The following is a 7500-nucleotide window of genomic DNA, read 5'->3' on the forward strand; positions in this document are numbered from 1 at the left end:
ATATATACCATAACTATAAATCCTCTTATATTCATTCACTCTTCGGTAAGTTTGTCACTACAGGGCCTTAGATCCTAATGGAAGAATATTAGGTAATCACATTTTGAATCAGACGATCCAAAAAAGTGTTAAGACTTCGAGAAGATAAAAGAGGCTCTCGTGGTTATAACAATTACATGCATTTCTGGTAAAAAGTGGCGGGCAGATATATATATATATATATATATATATATATATATATATATATATATATATATATATATATATATATATATGCGTATATATACGTATATATATGTATATATATATATATATCCTATATATATATATATATATATATATATATATATATATGAAAGTTTATGTATAACATATACATGCATATATATGTAAATGTGAATGCTAGTGCGTAGTCTGCATTTATATGTGGACAACCTCTTACCATTTCTTTATTCTTGGACGGGTGTCAGATTGATTGTGGAGTTAAACATTTTACTCAATATTTTGGCATAAAATTTCAGCTTAACAGAAATTTATTTCTATGCAAATTGCATTTACGGTCTATTGTATTTGTTCATTCAGCTATGATGATTTTGTAGCTTTATGAATTGATATCGATTTTACGGTTATTAAATTGCGTGTACCTCAAGTACGGCAATTCGCAAAGAGTGATAAACTTATCGAGTGAATTTCATTTTTATTATGCGAAATGTTCTATGTAAATTGTTTAGGGGGGGATGGATTTCGGTTTGTTTTGGGCCGCAGGAAGGCAATTATGCATTTTTGTATATTTTGTACCGCTACGTGGAAGGTTATCAGCTGTGGACATTCGCATTCTGACGGATGTCCGGATTGTACTTATTTACAGTTTTGTGAAAAAGTAGATTTTATTTGTATTGCGTGTAAATATTTGGCTTTGTGAATTTTACAGTAACACGATCGCATTCATACTTAGACAAAAACACACACACGTAAGTATAATATATATATATATATATATATATATCTATATATATTATATATAATATATATTATATATATATATATATATATATATCTATATATATATAGCTATATATATATATCGTATTATATATTATATATATATGTATGTATGTTATTTATCATATATAATACGTAAAGTATGGCATATAGCAAATCTATTTCAAAATTAAATTTTCTTCATTAAATTATCAATGATACACATAAAATTATAGATTTGATTAATCTAGACTATCTTAAGAAATCTGTCTGTTATTCATGAAGAGAACTCTATTAAAAAACATCAGTAACAGCTATGACTAAGAAAAACAACATGAATGTGCAAATTGCCCAAGTACGAATCCTAGTAAAGCACATTGTCTAAACAAGTCCAACTTTTTAAAGGTTTGGTATTTTACATGTGTATCTATAATTCTAACAATATCAATATCATATATATATATATATATATATATATATATATATATATATATACTATACATACATACATTCCTACATTCTATATATATACATATATACTAATATGTGTGCATTTGTGCTTGGCCACCAGGAACCTAATACTATTTTCAAATTCTGAAAATATAGTTCGATACTAAATAAAAAAAACTTTCTAAAACTCAGACTCTTGTCAAGTATATATAACGTACTTGACCATTTGCACGTTCCTCGTGTGTATGTATACACACACATACATATTTGTTTATAATGTATACATACACAAACACATAATATGTTTTAGAATGTGTATACACCACACACACACACATATATATATTTTATATAATTATATATATATATATAATATATATTATATATATATATTATCTGTACACACCCCCTCATACATGTATATCTACCCTATATATATATCTACAAACAGATTACATCGTATATATAGGATGATATACATATGTAAGTGCATATTATATATATATATATATATATATATATTATTATATTTATTATATATATATAATATATATTATTTTATGGATATGGGAAGCGTTGCTATCAACCAACATACAACAAGGAGCTGAAGGAAGACGTCAGTACCAGTAATTGTCCATTTATTAAACGAGCTGACGTTTCGAGGACACAGCCTCATTTTCAAAGCTGAAAAAAAAAAAATATATATATATATATATATATAATATATATATATATATATATGATATATATATATATATATATATATATATATATATAATAATATATACATTATAGTATACATATACATATGTAAGGACGAATAAGGGAGGGCTGCAAAAACATAAATAACATATATAACAGAAAGAAACAGAGACAATTCCTCAACTCTTATGAGACTTGATTAAATAACTACATAAATTACAAGGTATCGATTTTGCAATCGTACTCCTGGTTTGTGTCTTCAGTAAAATTATTAGAAACTAACACCAAAGTTTGTTTTGTTCTCTTCAAAGGGATGATTTTACTTTGATTTGACCATTTTATATCACGTGAGATGGTAACCTGTCTTATTTAATAAATTATATATTTTAACATAAAGTAATATAAAGGCCCATGATGGGCTCTGATTATCAGTACATCTGTCTTAATTGTAGTGCTTTTATTTCATACTGCTTTAATATCTGTTAGTTTATCGCGGTAATTTTACATCAAGTCCTCATTGCATCCATGCCTAACAGTTTTTACCCGTACGGTAAATGCACTGTCAATACGCTCATATTCCATGCAAATGATACAATCTAAATTATACACTTTGAAAACAAATATATTGGCTTATCTTGTGACAATTATTTCCTAGTAGTTGAATATCACTTTCCGAAAATGAAGCCTCCTAACTTGAATTATTTTCGCTATACTGAGCTGCAGTTCATTTGGAAATATATTACCTTCCCAGTCTCAAATTTTACGCCGCTGTTGAGAAATACAGCGTCATCCATTAATCGAAGACCTTATTTTTTTTTTTTACTATAATTTACCCACGTCGTATTTTTCTCGAGCGATGTTATAATAATACACATATAGGTTTGGTAATCTGTTGCATCAGGTGATTCACGTCGCGGGCGATGCTTTGTTAAATTAAAAACGAAGAAAGCTGGAAAAATGGGTATTACTCTACAATACTTTCCAGTTGGTTACAAGCAATTGTGCTCATGATTTTCATTCTCAGATGTTCCGAGCACTTATCAATGACTGATGATGAAACTTTCTTTCAATCCGTTATGAGGAATATTCATATAAATATTAAAATCATAAGTTACAATTGCTTTGACCTTTTTGAGAAATTCTGAGAGGTATTAATTAACCATCATCTTTCGATGCCAAATGAATTCTTCGATTACTAGTCACTTTTCAGTTCTCATTCCCTTCGAGTTAAGTTACTCACAAGGTATAGTGAAATTCTTAATATCCGCTATTTGTGGCTTAAAATTTGTGAATACGATAATGTCAAGGTGTATGTGACAAAAATTCATAACTGACTACGTTACATGTAACAAACTTTCAGCCATCAGCTGTCACGACGGAGGTGGGTTGATATTGGTACCAAGAACACCTGAAATTTGACGTGCTTATGTACAGCCGAGTCGTCAATATCATCCTATACCTTTCTTGAAAGGCTCAGTCGTCAAAAGTCACTCTACATCGTTGTTTCTAATGAGTAGAAAATAAAAAGGAAATGATTTATGGCAGTGTCCAATGTGCCTTGAATATGATTGACAGTTATATGATATTACTCGCTTCTTTGTGGCATATTTAAATACACACACACACACATATATATATATATATGTATACTATATATATATATATTATATATATATATATATATATTTATATATCTATATATATATATATATATATATATATATATATATATATATATATATATATACATATCTCTCTCTCTCTCTCTCTCTCTCTCTCTCTCTTCAAATATAAGCAGCCCATTAAAACACAGAAATATAGTCCTTAGCTTTAAACCAGGGTGTTTTGAATGGACCTTTTATACTTGAGACGTATCCTGTTTTAAGAGTATGCATAAATACATACATACACATTACATATATGAGTGAGTGTGTATTGTTATTTTATTACGTAATACATGATCCTGAAAATGTAAAAAAAATATATCGATTTTCACTCTTGTTTTTACTGTCATGACTAAATTAGGGGACGAAAACATAGGTCCATTTCTGTGAGGAAAGGTTTCTGTTAACCTGTGACACTATAGAGTTATATCTTCGTTTCTCCTGCGCGGTGGTCATTCCATTTGGTAAATCTTCTCTATGCCTCCTATCCTTCTCTACTTATCATCATCATCTTCTTTATGTCTAATTTGTATTCTCATTTTACGTTACTGTTTATTCCTTACACTCCTCCATCTCCTCTCCTCTTTTTCTACTTTAATGGGCTTTCTCTTGCTTTTCTCTCCTTCCCTCGCTTTCCATTCCTACCACTTTTCTTCTTTTTTTGTGAACAAATATCCTTCTATCTCTCTTTTTCTCTCTGTTTTTCTTTCGTCGTCCTCCCACTCTTTCCTTTTATTCACGAGCCCCAACCCTTCTATCTCTCTCTTTCTCTCTCTCTCTGTCTTGTCCTCCTCCTACTCTCCCTTCTCCTCTCCTCTTTCTTCTTCCTCCCCTTCTTCTTCTTCTTCTTCACGATGCATAGTCTCCTTTCAATACCGGTTCCTTCACTTCCAATCCACTTCTGCATATCGTGTCATTCACTCTTGTTCTTCTGGCAAAAGAATCATCAGAAAACAGGTGCAGCTTTGGGCACCCCCCCCCCCCCCACACAACACCCACCCCTCACCCCGCCCCGGCCCCCTCTCTTCATCTCATCCAACCCTTCACATACCAATAGGATTCCTTGAGACTTGCATCCTATACCCACAACTCTAGGGTATGAGACACTCCTTCCCCCCCAAAACCCCTTTCCAGACATATTCCTCTCTCGCTCCTTCTTGTGTGTCTGTCAGTTTTTCTGTCTGTCTGTCTGTCTGTCTGTCTTATTTCTGGCTTCTGATAGACGATGAGAACATTTGCGTTTCTCAAAGGTAAATTTGTTTTAGGGTATTTCAGTCGTCTAAAATTAAACTGTAAAGCTTTATGAGAATTTGGTGTCACACATAATAAAATAAAGCACAAGAAATTACATATATGCATAAATACTAATATATATATATATATATATATATATATATATATATATATATATATATATATATATATATATAATAAAAAAATATAAGTTTCATTAAGTTCGTAACTAAAAGAACTTGTCAGTTCTCTTCTTTTCAACAATGTACGTACTTATATTTATAAGAACGAAACAATAATAAAAAAAAAACCTAGCGCATACCACGAATATTGCCATTAGTATATACCATCCACTAGATCCACTTAGATATCGAGATCAAAAGAAACTTTTCTCATGAATATTTCTACTTTTGTTAACTGGATATTACCAAAATCATTCTAAAACTTTGCCTCAGATCTTAAAGCGTGAAGAACCTGATCCATCACGAAATTCAGTCTCCCCCTTTTGACCAGACACACCCACCTCCCACCTCGCTTCGAAATAGGACACAGAAATAAAACTGGACTTAATGAAATGTCGCGCAGGCAGACTCGTTATGGAAGATTGCATCACCTATTAGGTGCTATTTCGCTTTTCTCAGGTCAGCGAAATGACGATTGAGAGCCCTCGGTCTGTTATCAGTACGTGATAAATTCTGTGTCATGGCATTTTTTCAACTTCAATTCGTGCTGTCGTACCATTGCCCCTAACAACGAATTCAGTGACCACATAAGCAAGAGTATATTTAATCTTTTAGGGTCACTTGTGCTTAGATCCTCAAATATCACAAGTGATTCAAGGACCACCTGAATGACTGCTATCATGAAATGAGTTTATAACACACCACAAGTGTTTCGACAACTGGCTTACTGATCGACTGGCAATTGGCATTGCAAAATCCACGTGGTGGTCTTCGAAGGTCAGTAGTTAAACGAGGAAATGGGAACTAACACTTGACAATGACCTTCCAGCTTGCTTATTCTTTCACACTTTTTACATGGCCTTATGTTTTCCTCCATCTATTCAACCTATGTATGAAAGATAGGTTGAATGAATGAATGAATGATTGAAAGTTTTTCAGGATGCCGGAAAACTTTCAATCATTCATTCATTCATTCAACTTATCTTTCATACAAAATCTGTTACTTAGCTCTACGTGAATCTACTGTCCTCGATAGTTTTTCTTTTCGAGCCAGTCTACCTGTGTTATAGACTGAAAAAAAGGAGTTCACTTTACTCTTAGTAAATGATAGAATTATTAATAACAGGAAGTGAATGGTATAATAATAATAATTAAACCAAGATCATAAGATGAGGAATCAGTGACTGATGGTTGAACTTTCTTATTCACGAATAAACTAATACCCAAAAGATTTACTGATGTATGAGCTTCGCTTTTCACTGATATCCAAGGCAGTGACTGATGAATGAGCTTTCGTTTTGACTAGTACTCAAAACGATGATTGTTGATTGAACTTTATTTTCTACTGATACTCAAAACAAAGGCTGATGAATAAACTTTCTTTTCTAGTAACACTCAAAACAATAATTGATGAATGCACCTTCATTTTTAGTAATAATCAAAACAATGACAGATGAGTGAACTTTCTTTTTTAGTAATAATCAAAACAATGATTGATGAATCAACTTTCTTTTTTGCTAATACTCACAACAATGATTGATGAGCGAAGTTTCTTGTCTAGTAATACTCAAAATAATGATAGATGAGTGAACTTTCTTTTTTTACTAATAGTCAAAACAATAATTGATGAATAAACTTTATTTTTTACTAATACAACAATCATTGATGAGTGAACTTTCTTTTCTAGTAATACTCAAATGATGGATGAATGCCCTTTCTTTTAACTAATTCCAAAAACAACGATTGGTGAGTGAGTTTCCTTTTCACAAAAAACCAAGACTTGAAAAAAAAAAATTACCAGAGCAGTATAACAACAGGTCATTGTTGTCAATGGTAAAGTGATTCAGATGGACAATGAAAGCGGACGTTACTGTACTTAACCTCCTCAAGTGATGTAAAAACCGCCCTACTAAAATGGCCTGTGAAGTAATGCGAGGAAAACGAATATAAGAAGATGAGATTCTTGGATCCGAGAAGTGCATAGTATGAAAGAATGACCAAACTAGCTAATCCTGGCCTTTGTGATCTCCTCAAATTACTTGTTGGATTGACGCGGTGTTACAGCAAAACCTGCTTACCTGGTGAGTCCTGAGACGCGAGGGTCTGAAACAGAAGGTGTAGTTGATAATTAGGTTGATAAATAATGAAACTGACACTAAAATTATAAGATTTTGATTATCAGTTAAAGGAGTAATATGCAAATAAAAGAAAAATGGGATTAAATGAATAGAGGATAAACTATTGCAATATTAAAACAAGTATTAACAGAAAACAAAAAAACTCGTTGA

The 7500-nt window shown here is 31.6% G+C and overlaps 1 protein-coding gene across 8 annotated transcripts in view; it reads right to left on the minus strand.

The window, feature by feature from the left end:
* LOC135202253 (uncharacterized) overlaps positions 1–7500 on the minus strand; it is a 1045919-nt gene that overhangs the window by 428876 nt on the left and 609543 nt on the right. For 6 of the 8 annotated variants that reach the window (XM_064231542.1, XM_064231544.1, XM_064231540.1 and 3 more), the window contains one exon: positions 7291–7315. The exons of the other annotated variants lie outside the window; for them this stretch is intronic. The gene's annotated coding sequence lies outside the window, so the exon portion shown is untranslated. The remainder of the gene's footprint in view (positions 1–7290; positions 7316–7500) is intronic. 8 annotated transcript variants of the gene reach the window in all.

Source organism: Macrobrachium nipponense, chromosome 30 (assembly GCF_015104395.2).
Source record: "Macrobrachium nipponense isolate FS-2020 chromosome 30, ASM1510439v2, whole genome shotgun sequence".
NCBI classification, from domain to species: Eukaryota; Metazoa; Arthropoda; class Malacostraca; order Decapoda; family Palaemonidae; genus Macrobrachium; species Macrobrachium nipponense.